This window comes from Lactuca saligna, chromosome 8 (assembly GCF_052625555.1).
Source record: "Lactuca saligna cultivar CGN05327 chromosome 8, ASM5262555v1, whole genome shotgun sequence".
Lineage (NCBI taxonomy): Eukaryota > Viridiplantae > Streptophyta > Magnoliopsida > Asterales > Asteraceae > Lactuca > Lactuca saligna.
In genome coordinates this window covers 246,122,563-246,138,628 of record NC_136424.1, presented here as the reverse complement: position 1 = coordinate 246,138,628, position 16,066 = coordinate 246,122,563, and positions in this window count along the sequence as shown.

Genomic DNA, 16,066 nt, shown 5'->3' with positions numbered 1-16,066 from the left:
AATCATAGAAACTTGATGACAATTTTTCAGTAACCTGCAATCAAAATATTTTCCTTGAAAAAGAAGAATTAGAAAAATATTCCAAGCAAAACATTCAAGATTGAGTAATACATACAAATGACATATAAAGATTAAATGAGAAACTGAATATAAAGAAAGAATATAAAAGACTCATTTCTTCAAATCATCATATTTGGATCATGAATGCTTCAATTATATGAAAACTTTTGAATCACAATATCTTCAAATCCTTCATACATGTAAGATTTTATATAACACAAAAGACACAAAAGATTGGTTTTTTTATATTAAACTTTTCACTAAATGCTAATTAAACATAATATAAGTTATAAAACTTTTGAGTGTTAAATCATAATTAAGAAAACTTTTGAGTTGCATTAGTTAAAAAAGGGAGTTTCAAATGAATGTGGTTTGAGGAAGTTAAAAAAAAGGGGTTTCAAATGCATGAGATTCAAGAAAAAATGCTAGCTTTATAAGTATTGAAGAAAACTTTTGAGTTGCAATAGTTAAAAAAGGGAGTTTCAAATGAATGTGGTTTGAGGAAGTTAAAAAAGGGGTTTCAAATGCATGAGATTCAAGAAAAAATGCTAGCTTTATAAGTATATAAGTATATATATATATATATATATATATATATATATATATATATATATATATATATATATATATATGCTACAAAAAACGGCTCGTGGCCAATTTAAATGCTAATAAATGGTCAGAAATATTGTTTTAAGAAAATTTAATTGAATCTATTAATATTACAACTATTATGATCATCCGCCTTAATTAAAAGGGAAATTGACTTGGTAATTACCTTTTCGTTTTGTTTATATTTTGGTAACTTTGTTATGTTATACACATTTAAATAACTTACTTGTTGACAATGTTCACATATGACCATTATGATCGGCTGTAAGTTGCTACAGTCGGTCATAATGGTCATATATGAACACTTCCAACATTTTCGTAAGCTAGATTGTCACACCCCAAAACCATGAATGGCGGAAACATTCTGGGGCGGAGGACATCATGTACAGTATCACAACAATGAATAATAGGTAAACAAGCAACAACATCATCCATTTCATTAATACTATAATTTCATACATGTGTGTTCTGTCAAAGTTATAGACACCAAAAATATACATATCAAAATAAAAGATGAGTCTTGAACGAACTCCATCTTCTCAAAAGCCTGGCACTTGTACCTGTCTAGTGGTGACCTGAGAATACAAGTTATTTTGAAAGCGAGTATCAGCTTAATGCTGGTGAGATCATAAGTATATTAATGTCTGAGTTTGTATGAAAACGTTTGAAAGTTGTTTCTGTAAAATGTTTTGTACAATGTTTTGTATAATGTTTGAACTCTCCTAGAAAACCCTATGTTTTCTACTAACTGTAGCCTTTTAACAAGGCATCTCGTGTTCGTGTATATGTCTCTTGTTAGAGTGTGTGTGTTTCCCAAATTCTGACTATCATTAACCAAAAATATAGTTATTACATTACCATGCATCGTGTGAATATTCACGAAGTGAATGTAATGGGAATATATTATCGTACCGTAGTATTTGTAATAAGTGACTATCGTGGTACTAACTACCTTAATACAAAAAGGTGTTTTCAAATAACATGTGATCGACCTGTATCCTGCTACTGACTCTAGTAAAACGACGATGTAAGACGCCGTAAGAAATGACATCTGGCACCCATAGACTTGCAAGTCCCACTGTAGCGAGCGACAAGGTGTAGGATAGTCAATCCAGTATAGATCTATACGCAAACTCATACACTCTCCAATTAAGGAGATTTGGGATACAAGAACGGTCGTGGCAGGAAGTGCCATGACCCGCTCAATGGTTCACATAACTGCATAAACGTATATGTAATAAATGTGCTAACTGAAAGTGTAATCTTCCTCTATCTAGCCTGTGTGTACTGAAATGTTCTGCGTGTGCTAACTATAATGTACGTTCTCTCTATCTATCATGTATAGTAATGTACTGTGTGTACTACTCGAACTGACTCATGAATGAACTGACTCATTGTATGTTTCTCTGTTCTAGTTATAGTATTAGTATTCTCCTGTGCTACCCCTATGGTAACTTATTAATGATGTAACTGGTACGTATGAACCTGGAAGTGTACCCTTGCTACCCAAGGGTACTGAATGAACTGGAAGGACTTTTATGACTATATATGTACACATGATATATAATTAATATATAAATGATCTTCGGACGGATACCCGATATCCCACCAGACCACATCTTAAGTGCGAAAAGGAAATAGGGCAGGCCTTCCTAAGCCTTTTAAACATTTATTATATAAGTATACACACATAGACATGCAATTGATAATAAGTATTAAAGAGTTTGAGTAAAAGTATTTGATAAGTAAAAGAGTTTGTAAAACAGTTTGAAACAATACGGTTTGATAAACAGTTTGAACGGTAAGAAATCATTGGTTTTGTAGTTATTAATCACATGTGATTGATGTAATGACTATAAGTATTTAACTTGTATCCCCCCATAAAGCATTTAAAAACATTTAAATCATTGGTTAAGGGTTATGAACTCACCTGTAGTGAGTGGTATGGATGAACTGAAGATGTAGGATCGCTAGGTGACAAGTGAAGTCTTGAACACACTTTATAACCCTAGTTAACATATAATACCACATATATGTATCCAGTTAGTCTTAAACTACTAACTGATAATGTTAATACATCCTATAACATAATAAGCACTTTATATAAGTGTTATAAGCCCTAAGGATTGCATCTAAGCTATTGTGGGATAAGGCACTTGGGTTTAGGGTTCCAAAGGACCCTATACTTGAGTTTACTCTTCCATGGCCATCACACAAGGAGTTCACGGTTGTAAACCCTTGAGTTTACAGCCGTGAACTCTCAAGCTTGGTGACATTTGGTGTTTTGAAGTTCTAAATGATCCCTAGAAGTATTCCAACTTGGTGGTTTAATTCTTGGAAGGGTTTAGGGCATAGAAACACTCCTTTGAGGAGTTTACGGCCCCAAGGCCAATTCCTTTGGAGTTTACTGTCGTAAACTCCCTTGAAATGATGTTTTTGATGCTTTCAAGTCTCCTTCACATGTAGTATAGGTCTTAGACTTTTATCCCAAGCATATGAAGGCCTTAGGCATACTTTGGTGCCTTTGTTTGATGTTCACGGCCCAAGAACCTTATTAGGGCTGTGAACTCACTTTGAGGGTTGTTTTTGATGTGTTTTGGTCCTTGATTTAAGTGGAAACAATTACTAGTAATTGTCTAAGGCTTTAGGTGCCTTAAAAGCACCCTTTGATCCAAGTTATTGGAGTTCACGGTCCAAGATCATCTTGGGCCGTGAACACCCATGTTTTTGTGTTTCTTGGTTGTTTTCTTGTCCCAAACACACATATATATGAGTCTAAGGTAGTAGTATTACACAAGGGAAGGTCTAGGCATTGTTTCGGGAGTTTACCGCCCAAGAACACCTTGGGGAGTAAACTCCTAAATCTAGTTGTTTAGCTATGTAATCTATGTTATGAACACATTATAAGCTATATAACACTACTAGAGAGAGGTACTCACGATTTGGGATGAAAACCTAAAGATCCGTGAGAGCGAAAATGGCTTTTCTCTAGTTGTAAAAGTGAATAATGAATGAAATTGGTTCAGAATTCTATTTATAGTCTTGAGATTTTTGGCAGAAAATATTTTTATTCCCGAAATGATCTCTAATATAATAGAGTGTTGGAATAACAGTGTTGCACAAAACCCTAGTGCATCAACTCTCCTGATATCTCCTTAAGTGTTAAATCCCGAAATACTCAAACTTATACAGAAAAGTCTGAAAATTTATTGTGACTGTTATAACTTCTGTTGACTTATAAAGTTCGTACATAATGGAAATTTCGGATTGTCACATAGATGTATATAAAAAAAAGTTACCTAGATGTAAACAAAACGAAGGTAATTATTCTAATAAGTCAAATTTTCTTTTCAAAGATGTATGAATTATTGTAATTTTGGTACCTTATTAGGTATGTTGTGGTTCTGGTACCTTAATTTAACCCAAATCTATTTTTGTCTTTTGAATTGATCATGTTAATTTTTATAAAATTACAATTTTACCTCGTTATTTTATATAAAATAAAGACAAAATTACAAAAAAAAATGTGTTTATGATTTACCAAATGTCATAAACTCCGTCTCTGCAAATTTATTTTGACGAACATGATCCTTATGATTTTCAAAACTTGCATGAATTGTCCTTTTTTTCACACCGTGACTTTTCAACCGTCAAGACATATCACATATTTCATATGTGGGGGTAATTAGGTATTTTAATTTTTGGCGCTCATTTAATGTTACTTAGGTGTAATGTATATAAATAACCCTTAAACTAAAAATTACCAACACACTCTTAGAAACCCCTTGGTCTCCACTCAACTTTGATCATGCTTTGTCAACATTGTAGATGAAATCCCTAATTTCCACACTCTCGTTTCTAAAATTATGGTTTATCAACATGGTACTTTTTATGTGAAATGTACGTGGTCCTAATACGATTGAATCATGCCTTAAAAAAAATTTGTTACGTCCAGAATTTCAAAGTCAAAAGTTTCATTTTTATTTATTTAAAATATAATTCATACAAAATATTACAATTTGTTATTATATAAAAGAGTATCTTAGTGGAAGTCTATAAAACTTTATTGATGCTTCCATGTTGATACAGTCATGTGTGAGCCTTTCCACGGTCGGATGAACAACTTACAAAGTAGTTATTCAACAATTGTAAGCCAAGGTTTAGTGAATTCCCTCAAAATATTTCATATCACAACACATATACAATACATACACATAAAGCCTTCAACGTATAGTTAGTCTGCCCCTAGTCTTCAGCATAAGGTTGGTCCGCCCTATCTTTGCTTGCAACATATAGTTGGACCGCACCTTGGCCTTTAGCATAAAGCTAGTCCTCTCGAGTCTATTGGCCTTCAGCACAGGGCTGGTCCGCGCTAAAACTCCACACACACACACATACAAACATACACACACACACACATATATATATATATATATATATATATATATATATATATATATATATATATATATCAACATACATATAACAGCAATCCATGTAATAGACAACTAACTATCCTAATCTAATTGCCTAAATGGCTAAATGCATATTATAGGGAAACTATATCCTAACATATAGAGGATACATACTGGAGTATACCACATCGTGGGAAGAACTCACATTGACAGATTCTTAGAGGATTAACAGTTAACCGGATGATTTAGTTGATGACCAACACATCAACGAAGATTAACCTATATTACTATAGTTTATTAATTCTTATGGTAATCTTGGTAAAGTATGTTAGACCTATCACTACTCCCAATAAATACCGATAGTTCTATCAAATAAGGATCAACCAGGAGAGACAGTTGGGAGGGAGGATCATTTCGGCGTATAGCCTTTCTAAAATCCAACAACCAAGCCAAAATGACCATTCTAGTCACCTATCCCGTAAGTAGATCCATCAGTATAATGACTAGGAATTACTAATAATTCTTAATTATAGGTTCCTAATAACGATTATAACTATAATTATAAATTACGCGGAGGGAGAGTAAGGGAAGCTCACTTACAAAGTACTATTGATGTGAATTGGGATCTAAACAGGCAGAATACTAACTCGGGAACTTCTACAAGGTTACAACTAGTTGAGCACTCATGGGGTGTCGTAGAGCTCCGTCGTAGGCCATAAATGAAGGGAAAAAGGGGCTAAAATAGGGTAGAACTCGAGAGAATCAGCTGAAGGGGTGAAGGAATAGCAGGAGAGATTGATTGCCATTTATAGGATGAATTGGGGGCAGGCACGCCGCGCACCATATAGGCATGCCTTGCCTCTCTTTGGAATAGGATGACATGGGAAAATGCTGGCCTAAAACATGGCACAAAGTGGGTGGGGCTGCATTGTAACACCTATAAAAATCATGCCAATTTAAAACTTTTTTAAAACATTCTAAAACCAATAATTATTACAAATTTGTTTTCAAAATAGTTTCATGTCAGAGTATCCTATAATCAAATCATAAAAATATAAGGAGGTGCACAATCACGCCTTTTCCTTCCCGCGATCATCAGAAGTACCTAAAACAAAATCAACAACTGTAAGCCTGAAGCTTAGTGAGTACCCCCAAAATATCAACGCCATACAAACCATAACAATATCATACAACAACATGCATAATGAACCATCAGCCTGACTGGACCGCCTGGCAGGGCCATCAGCTTATCTAGATCGCTCTCCGAGCCATCGACACGTCTGGACCGCCTTGCATGCCTTCAGTCTATCTGGACCGCTTGCCAGGCCTTCGGCCTGACTAGTATGCCCTTATCGGGTCTGTAGTCTATCTAGGTCGCCGTGGGTATGTTGGCACAAAGCACAAAGCATGACCGCCTCAACCCAACCCCTAACCAAACAATCATGTGCACATAAATATCATACGCTAGCTAGCATGTACAAATAGTCATACATATCTAACCGATCACTAATCATAGCATCATCCTATATACCAGGATACCGATCTAACAAATCACTATCATAACATCATCCTATAACCAGGATATAGATCTAACATATCACTAACATAGCATAATCCTATAACCAGGATACAACCATAAAGGGCCAGCCCTGGTGTCGAGTTAACTATGCAAATCATCGAGTTCCTTTAGTCAATTTCTCATTCAGAAACTTTTAAGTGAAACCAAAGCTCCAAACCGTAGATATAGGCTCCTAGGGTGTAGTTACCACGTAAAGTTGCTAACTTTACGTGCATGAAAGGCTCCAAGATTCTAAAACACTCATAACTAGCTTTAGAAGAAGGTTTTGGACATGGAAGATGGCCAAAGCTTCATAAAGCTTGAGGCTTTATGTCCATAAGGGCCTAGAGGAGTCCAGATCTGAAACCATGCCCTTGTGACAAGCTCAAATCCGAAGGTGACTCCATTTTGCACCAAAATTCCCATATACCAACATAAGAAGAGATCCAAGAAATGGAAGGCCAAGGTAAAGACTTTTTATCTTCAACTGGATGCCAACACGATGTAGATATTGGATCTACAAGCTTCTTCTCGTTCCAAGCCTCTAAATCTTCAAGCCTTTTCAAGGAATGCACCAAATACACACTTTAGTGTCACACACACTCAACAAATAGGGTTAGATCTATTAGGGTTTGCTTATGGCCGTCAAAAGGTGGTAAAGAGGCTGGAGGGAAGGACTTAAGGTCCTTTAAATATGGTGCAAACCCTAACAATTAGGGTTTCCATGCATAACCTCTACTCATCGAGTTGGGGTCTACCAACTCGTCTAGTAGACTCTAAAATCCATGCGGGCTTACCAGATTATACACGACAAGTTGGGGCCTCCAAATCGTCGAGTTTCCATAATAATATGAATATAAAAGATTATAAATTTGTACCTAGGAGTCAGGATGTTACATGTGTGGTCTTGTCTGGGCGTCTCGCTCCTAGCGTGTGTGGTACCATTTTTCAGATTTTCAAAATTATGTATCATCTTCATACGAACTCCGTTTTTGACGTTCTTTATATCCACGTAAAGCCCTCGAAGAGATCCATAACTTTAATTTAGACTCAGTCGGCAAATTTTAAATTTATTTATTTCACACGGGCTTAGAATGTTAAAGCCCATATAAAATGCATAACTTTTTTTATCTGGAGTCTGTTTTCGATTGTTTTTATATCGTTGAACTCATATTATAGAGATCTTCAATTCTCATTTATATTATGTCGTCTAAAAATGTACCGATCTAAACTTCGATTTTTGAGTTGTACACTATTATGCCAAATCTTAGAAAAATATAACTTCCTCTAATGAAGTCAAATTTAGACGTCTCAGTTTGAAGAAAACTATGACCTTTGTTTAGATCACTTAGGTTAAAAGTTAATTTATCAAAATTTTACTTTTTACGATCCACAGAGTCGTGTCAGTTTAATCATGAAACTTTGAAGGATTATAACTTCTTCATATGAAGTCGGATTTACACATTTTATACATCTACAGAAATCATATCGACGTTTCCTATGTAACTATGATGATATTTTGGCTTAAGAATAATATATCCTTTATTTCGTATTTTATTACAATCTATAGTTATAGTAAAAATGAGGTGTTACAAATTCACAGTAAGTTCTTGAAATTTTTTGTTATGTGTTTTTTGAAAGTATTTTGATGCTCTTATTGTTCAGATGGTTCCAAAAATTTCTTCACCATAAATATACATCATGGTAGTTTTCTTACTGAGTATCTAGGAAGAAATTACATTGAAGGAAGGTTGTCATACTGCGACTTATTGACACTGATCTTTTTTATGTTTGCGATCTAAACAACATGATTCCCGAAATATGGTATACTAAGGACACCACAATGTACTAACAGTAAAACCCAAGTTTTGGTAAGTTACCTTTAAGTCCCTAAAGTAAAATCTCTTTCATTTTAGTCCCTTGGTTAGTATACGAGGCGTATTCATCAAGTACGCTTAGCATACTAGCCACAGTTTGGTCGTGGATCTTAACCGCGTATGATGGGATTACGTGGTGTATGATGGCGTACTAATGTCTGAATAAAATCCTAGTTTTTAGGGTTTGCACTCTATTTAAGGACCTTAAGTCCCCTAGGTCCCTTACCTTTTCAGCCTCCATTGCCCTTGAAGTGCAAATCTCAAACCCTAAGCCACCTTAGTGAATTTATGAGCTTCTTGAGTAATTTTTGGTGTTCTTTAAAGCCTTTGAAGAAGAATGAAGCTTGAGAATAAGCAAGGACGTGGGAAGAACTTGTAGATCTAGAAGTTTGGCACTATTTCTGACACATTGAAGGTATAAAGCTCAAACTTTGACCATTGCATGCTTCAATCTAGTTTTAGGGTGGAAAATATCACCTTTTGGTCCCATAGTTTGGATTCTTGGAACTAAGGAACTTTATACCACATGATTTGTCCTTTTGAGCTCTTGGAGGTGTTTTAAGTCATAAAAATCGGATCTTGATGGTTAAGCCTCAACCATGCAAGTGTTAGGGACCAACCAAGTGTGCTTATGGACTTGATTCATGTTTCGAACCCCATCCTTGCATGCAAAAGCATAAAGTTTGCAACTTTATGGCTTAGGACGTTTCCAGGGTTCTAGATTTAAGTTTTGGACGTAAGGTCTTAACGGATTAAGACATGGAGCTAAGTTTGGGTTGGCAGACCAGTACGACGTGCATACTCAAGTGTACGCTACGCGTATTGGGTCAGCGCCTCAGATTTGGTCAACACCAATGTAAGTTGGGGGTACAAGCCAAGTATGTCACATGTAAGCGATCTGTGGGCTTGGAAGATTTTGGGCTCGTTTGGTGTTGGGCTTCAGACTTGAGAAAGTTGGGCCTCAGGCCCACCTGATTGTAGCAAGTCCTTTTGGGGCTTAAAGCCATAGTGGGCCTTAAAGGCCCTATGGTGGGCTTTGATGTATTTTTGGGTTTGGTGGTTTTGGGCCTTGGAAAGAAAGAGGCCCAATAAGGCAAAGGTAAAGGATCATTATTGCCTTAAGTCAAGGACTAGGATTTTGGACCTTTGGGTTAGATTGTGACCTAACGTCTAATTAGGGGTTTTGTACTTGTGTGATACGGAGAGGAGTTCGTGTAACATCCTGTTTATTAAATAAATAAATAGATAAAATTGATGAATGAATAGTCTCCCTAAATCCATATTATTTAGTGGAGTGTTGGTTTTGGAGAGCCGAATGTTATAATTTGGATTATTCGGGGGTTAAAGCGTAGTTTCGGGGCTTATTTTGAAAAGATGTTTAGAAGACAAGGTGTGTTTGGTATCATTTGGACTTGATATGAAAGGATTTTGGATGGTTGGGGATAAAAGGGTAAATTATGTACCTTAGTTGAAAAGAATTTGTCAAGCAGGGGCTGTTTTGTAACTTCTTCATATGAAGTCGGATTTACACGTTTTATACATCTACAGAAATCATATCGACGTTTCCTATGTAACTATGATGATATTTTGGCTTAAGAATAATATATTCTTTATTTCGTATTTTATTACAATCTATAGTTATAGTAAAAATGAGGTGTTACAAATTCACAGTAAGTTCTTGAAATTTTTTGTTATGTGTTTTTTGAAAGTATTTTGATGCTCTTATTGTTCAGATGGTTCCAAAAATTTCTTCACCATAAATATACATCATGGTAGTTTTCTTACTGAGTATCTAGGAAGAAATTACATTGAAGGAAGGTTGTCATACTACGACTTATTGACACTGATCTTTTTTATGTTTGCGATCTAAACAACATGATTCCCGAAATATGGTATACTAAGGACACCACAATGTACTAACAGTAAAACCCAAGTTTTGGTAAGTTACCTTTAAGTCCCTAAAGTAAAATCTCTTTCATTTTAGTCCCTTGGTTAGTATACGAGGCGTATTCATCAAGTACGCTTAGCATACTAGCCACAGTTTGGTCGTGGATCTTAACCGCGTATGATGGGATTACGTGGTGTACGATGGCGTACTAATGTCTGAATAAAATCCTAGTTTTTAGGGTTTGCACTCTATTTAAGGACCTTAAGTCCCCTAGGTCCCTTACCTTTTCAGCCTCCATTGCCCTTGAAGTGCAAATCTCAAACCCTAAGCCACCTTAGTGAATTTATGAGCTTCTTGAGTAATTTTTGGTGTTCTTTAAAGCCTTTGAAGAAGAATGAAGCTTGAGAATAAGCAAGGACGTGGGAAGAACTTGTAGATCTAGAAGTTTGGCACTATTTCTGACACATTGAAGGTATAAAGCTCAAACTTTGACCATTGCATGCTTCAATCTAGTTTTAGGGTGGAAAATATCACCTTTTGGTCCCATAGTTTGGATTCTTGGAACTAAGGAACTTTATACCACATGATTTGTCCTTTTGAGCTCTTGGAGGTGTTTTAAGTCATAAAAATCGGATCTTGATGGTTAAGCCTCAACCATGCAAGTGTTAGGGACCAACCAAGTGTGCTTATGGACTTGATTCATGTTTCGAACCCCATCCTTGCATGCAAAAGCATAAAGTTTGCAACTTTATGGCTTAGGACGTTTCCAGGGTTCTAGATTTAAGTTTTGGACGTAAGGTCTTAACGGATTAAGACATGGAGCTAAGTTTGGGTTGGCAGACCAGTACGACGTGCATACTCAAGTGTACGCTACGCGTATTGGGTCAGCGCCTCAGATTTGGTCAACACCAATGTAAGTTGGGGGTACAAGCCAAGTATGTCACATGTAAGCGATCTGTGGGCTTGGAAGATTTTGGGCTCGTTTGGTGTTGGGCTTTAGACTTGAGAAAGTTGGGCCTCAGGCCCACCTGATTGTAGCAAGTCCTTTTGGGGCTTAACGCCATAGTGGGCCTTAAAGGCCCTATGGTGGGCTTTGATGTATTTTTGGGTTTGGTGGTTTTGGGCCTTGGAAAGAAAGAGGCCCAATAAGGCAAAGGTAAAGGATCATTATTGCCTTAAGTCAAGGACTAGGATTTTGGACCTTTGGGTTAGATTGTGACCTAACGTCTAATTAGGGGTTTTGTACTTGTGTGATACGGAGAGGAGTTCGTGTAACATCCTGTTTATTAAATAAATAAATAGATAAAATTGATGAATGAATAGTCTCCCTAAATCCATATTATTTAGTGGAGTGTTGGTTTTGGAGAGCCGAATGTTATAATTTGGATTATTCGGGGGTTAAAGCGTAGTTTCGGGGCTTATTTTGAAAAGATGTTTAGAAGACAAGGTGTGTTTGGTATCATTTGGACTTGATATGAAAGGATTTTGGATGGTTGGGGATAAAAGGGTAAATTATGTACCTTAGTTGAAAAGAATTTGTCAAGCAGGGGCTGTTTTGTAACTTCTTCATATGAAGTCGGATTTACACGTTTTATACATCTACAGAAATCATATCGACGTTTCCTATGTAACTATGATGATATTTTGGCTTAAGAATAATATATTCTTTATTTCGTATTTTATTACAATCTATAGTTATAGTAAAAATGAGGTGTTACAAATTCACAGTAAGTTCTTGAAATTTTTTGTTATGTGTTTTTTGAAAGTATTTTGATGCTCTTATTGTTCAGATGGTTCCAAAAATTTCTTCACCATAAATATACATCATGGTAGTTTTCTTACTGAGTATCTAGGAAGAAATTACATTGAAGGAAGGTTGTCATACTACGACTTATTGACACTGATCTTTTTTATGTTTGCGATCTAAACAACATGATTCCCGAAATATGGTATACTAAGGACACCACAATGTACTAACAGTAAAACCCAAGTTTTGGTAAGTTACCTTTAAGTCCCTAAAGTAAAATCTCTTTCATTTTAGTCCCTTGGTTAGTATACGAGGCGTATTCATCAAGTACGCTTAGCATACTAGCCACAGTTTGGTCGTGGATCTTAACCGCGTATGATGGGATTACGTGGTGTACGATGGCGTACTAATGTCTGAATAAAATCCTAGTTTTTAGGGTTTGCACTCTATTTAAGGACCTTAAGTCCCCTAGGTCCCTTACCTTTTCAGCCTCCATTGCCCTTGAAGTGCAAATCTCAAACCCTAAGCCACCTTAGTGAATTTATGAGCTTCTTGAGTAATTTTTGGTGTTCTTTAAAGCCTTTGAAGAAGAATGAAGCTTGAGAATAAGCAAGGACGTGGGAAGAACTTGTAGATCTAGAAGTTTGGCACTATTTCTGACACATTGAAGGTATAAAGCTCAAACTTTGACCATTGCATGCTTCAATCTAGTTTTAGGGTGGAAAATATCACCTTTTGGTCCCATAGTTTGGATTCTTGGAACTAAGGAACTTTATACCACATGATTTGTCCTTTTGAGCTCTTGGAGGTGTTTTAAGTCATAAAAATCGGATCTTGATGGTTAAGCCTCAACCATGCAAGTGTTAGGGACCAACCAAGTGTGCTTATGGACTTGATTCATGTTTCGAACCCCATCCTTGCATGCAAAAGCATAAAGTTTGCAACTTTATGGCTTAGGACGTTTCCAGGGTTCTAGATTTAAGTTTTGGACGTAAGGTCTTAACGGATTAAGACATGGAGCTAAGTTTGGGTTGGCAGACCAGTACGACGTGCATACTCGAGTGTACGCTACGCGTATTGGGTCAGCGCCTCAGATTTGGTCAACACCAATGTAAGTTGGGGGTACAAGCCAAGTATGTCACATGTAAGCGATCTGTGGGCTTGGAAGATTTTGGGCTCGTTTGGTGTTGGGCTTTAGACTTGAGAAAGTTGGGCCTCAGGCCCACCTGATTGTAGCAAGTCCTTTTGGGGCTTAAAGCCATAGTGGGCCTTAAAGGCCCTATGGTGGGCTTTGATGTATTTTTGGGTTTGGTGGTTTTGGGCCTTGGAAAGAAAGAGGCCCAATAAGGCAAAGGTAAAGGATCATTATTGCCTTAAGTCAAGGACTAGGATTTTGGACCTTTGGGTTAGATTGTGACCTAACGTCTAATTAGGGGTTTTGTACTTGTGTGATACGGAGAGGAGTTCGTGTAACATCCTGTTTATTAAATAAATAAATAGATAAAATTGATGAATGAATAGTCTCCCTAAATCCATATTATTTAGTGGAGTGTTGGTTTTGGAGAGCCGAATGTTATAATTTGGATTATTCGGGGGTTAAAGCGTAGTTTCGGGGCTTATTTTGAAAAGATGTTTAGAAGACAAGGTGTGTTTGGTATCATTTGGACTTGATATGAAAGGATTTTGGATGGTTGGGGATAAAAGGGTAAATTATGTACCTTAGTTGAAAAGAATTTGTCAAGCAGGGGCTGTTTTGTAACTTCTTCATATGAAGTCGGATTTACACGTTTTATACATCTACAGAAATCATATCGACGTTTCCTATGTAACTATGATGATATTTTGGCTTAAGAATAATATATTCTTTATTTCGTATTTTATTACAATCTATAGTTATAGTAAAAATGAGGTGTTACAAATTCACAGTAAGTTCTTGAAATTTTTTGTTATGTGTTTTTTGAAAGTATTTTGATGCTCTTATTGTTCAGATGGTTCCAAAAATTTCTTCACCATAAATATACATCATGGTAGTTTTCTTACTGAGTATCTAGGAAGAAATTACATTGAAGGAAGGTTGTCATACTGCGACTTATTGACACTGATCTTTTTTATGTTTGCGATCTAAACAACATGATTCCCGAAATATGGTATACTAAGGACACCACAATGTACTAACAGTAAAACCCAAGTTTTGGTAAGTTACCTTTAAGTCCCTAAAGTAAAATCTCTTTCATTTTAGTCCCTTGGTTAGTATACGAGGCGTATTCATCAAGTACGCTTAGCATACTAGCCACAGTTTGGTCGTGGATCTTAACCGCGTATGATGGGATTACGTGGTGTACGATGGCGTACTAATGTCTGAATAAAATCCTAGTTTTTAGGGTTTGCACTCTATTTAAGGACCTTAAGTCCCCTAGGTCCCTTACCTTTTCAGCCTCCATTGCCCTTGAAGTGCAAATCTCAAACCCTAAGCCACCTTAGTGAATTTATGAGCTTCTTGAGTAATTTTTGGTGTTCTTTAAAGCCTTTGAAGAAGAATGAAGCTTGAGAATAAGCAAGGACGTGGGAAGAACTTGTAGATCTAGAAGTTTGGCACTATTTCTGACACATTGAAGGTATAAAGCTCAAACTTTGACCATTGCATGCTTCAATCTAGTTTTAGGGTGGAAAATATCACCTTTTGGTCCCATAGTTTGGTTTCTTGGAACTAAGGAACTTTATACCACATGATTTGTCCTTTTGAGCTCTTGGAGGTGTTTTAAGTCATAAAAATCGGATCTTGATGGTTAAGCCTCAACCATGCAAGTGTTAGGGACCAACCAAGTGTGCTTATGGACTTGATTCATGTTTCGAACCCCATCCTTGCATGCAAAAGCATAAAGTTTGCAACTTTATGGCTTAGGACGTTTCCAGGGTTCTAGATTTAAGTTTTGGACGTAAGGTCTTAACGGATTAAGACATGGAGCTAAGTTTGGGTTGGCAGACCAGTACGACGTGCATACTCGAGTGTACGCTACGCGTATTGGGTCAGCGCCTCAGATTTGGTCAACACCAATGTAAGTTGGGGGTACAAGCCAAGTATGTCACATGTAAGCGATCTGTGGGCTTGGAAGATTTTGGGCTCGTTTGGTGTTGGGCTTTAGACTTGAGAAAGTTGGGCCTCAGGCCCACCTGATTGTAGCAAGTCCTTTTGGGGCTTAAAGCCATAGTGGGCCTTAAAGGCCCTATGGTGGGCTTTGATGTATTTTTGGGTTTGGTGGTTTTGGGCCTTGGAAAGAAAGAGGCCCAATAAGGCAAAGGTAAAGGATCATTATTGCCTTAAGTCAAGGACTAGGATTTTGGACCTTTAGGTTAGATTGTGACCTAACGTCTAATTAGGGGTTTTGTACTTGTGTGATACGGAGAGGAGTTCGTGTAACATCCTGTTTATTAAATAAATAAATAGATAAAATTGATGAATGAATAGTCTCCCTAAATCCATATTATTTAGTGGAGTGTTGGTTTTGGAGAGCCGAATGTTATAATTTGGATTATTCGGGGGTTAAAGCGTAGTTTCGGGGCTTATTTTGAAAAGATGTTTAGAAGACAAGGTGTGTTTGGTATCATTTGGACTTGATATGAAAGGATTTTGGATGGCTGGGGATAAAAGGGTAAATTATGTACCTTAGTTGAAAAGAATTTGTCAAGCAGGGGCTGTTTTGTAAAATTCGGACTTGATTTGGAAAGATTTTCAGAAGGCGGGGTTTAAATGGTAAAATTAGGCATTTTTTTGAAAGGAATAATACAAGGAGGGACCATTTTTGTTATTACGGGATAAAGCTTAAAGAACCCAGATATATAACCAATCCCGTAAACTCTAACCCTAATAGAGGGATACAACCGCCATCGTCAGGACTCTTTCATCCGCCAACC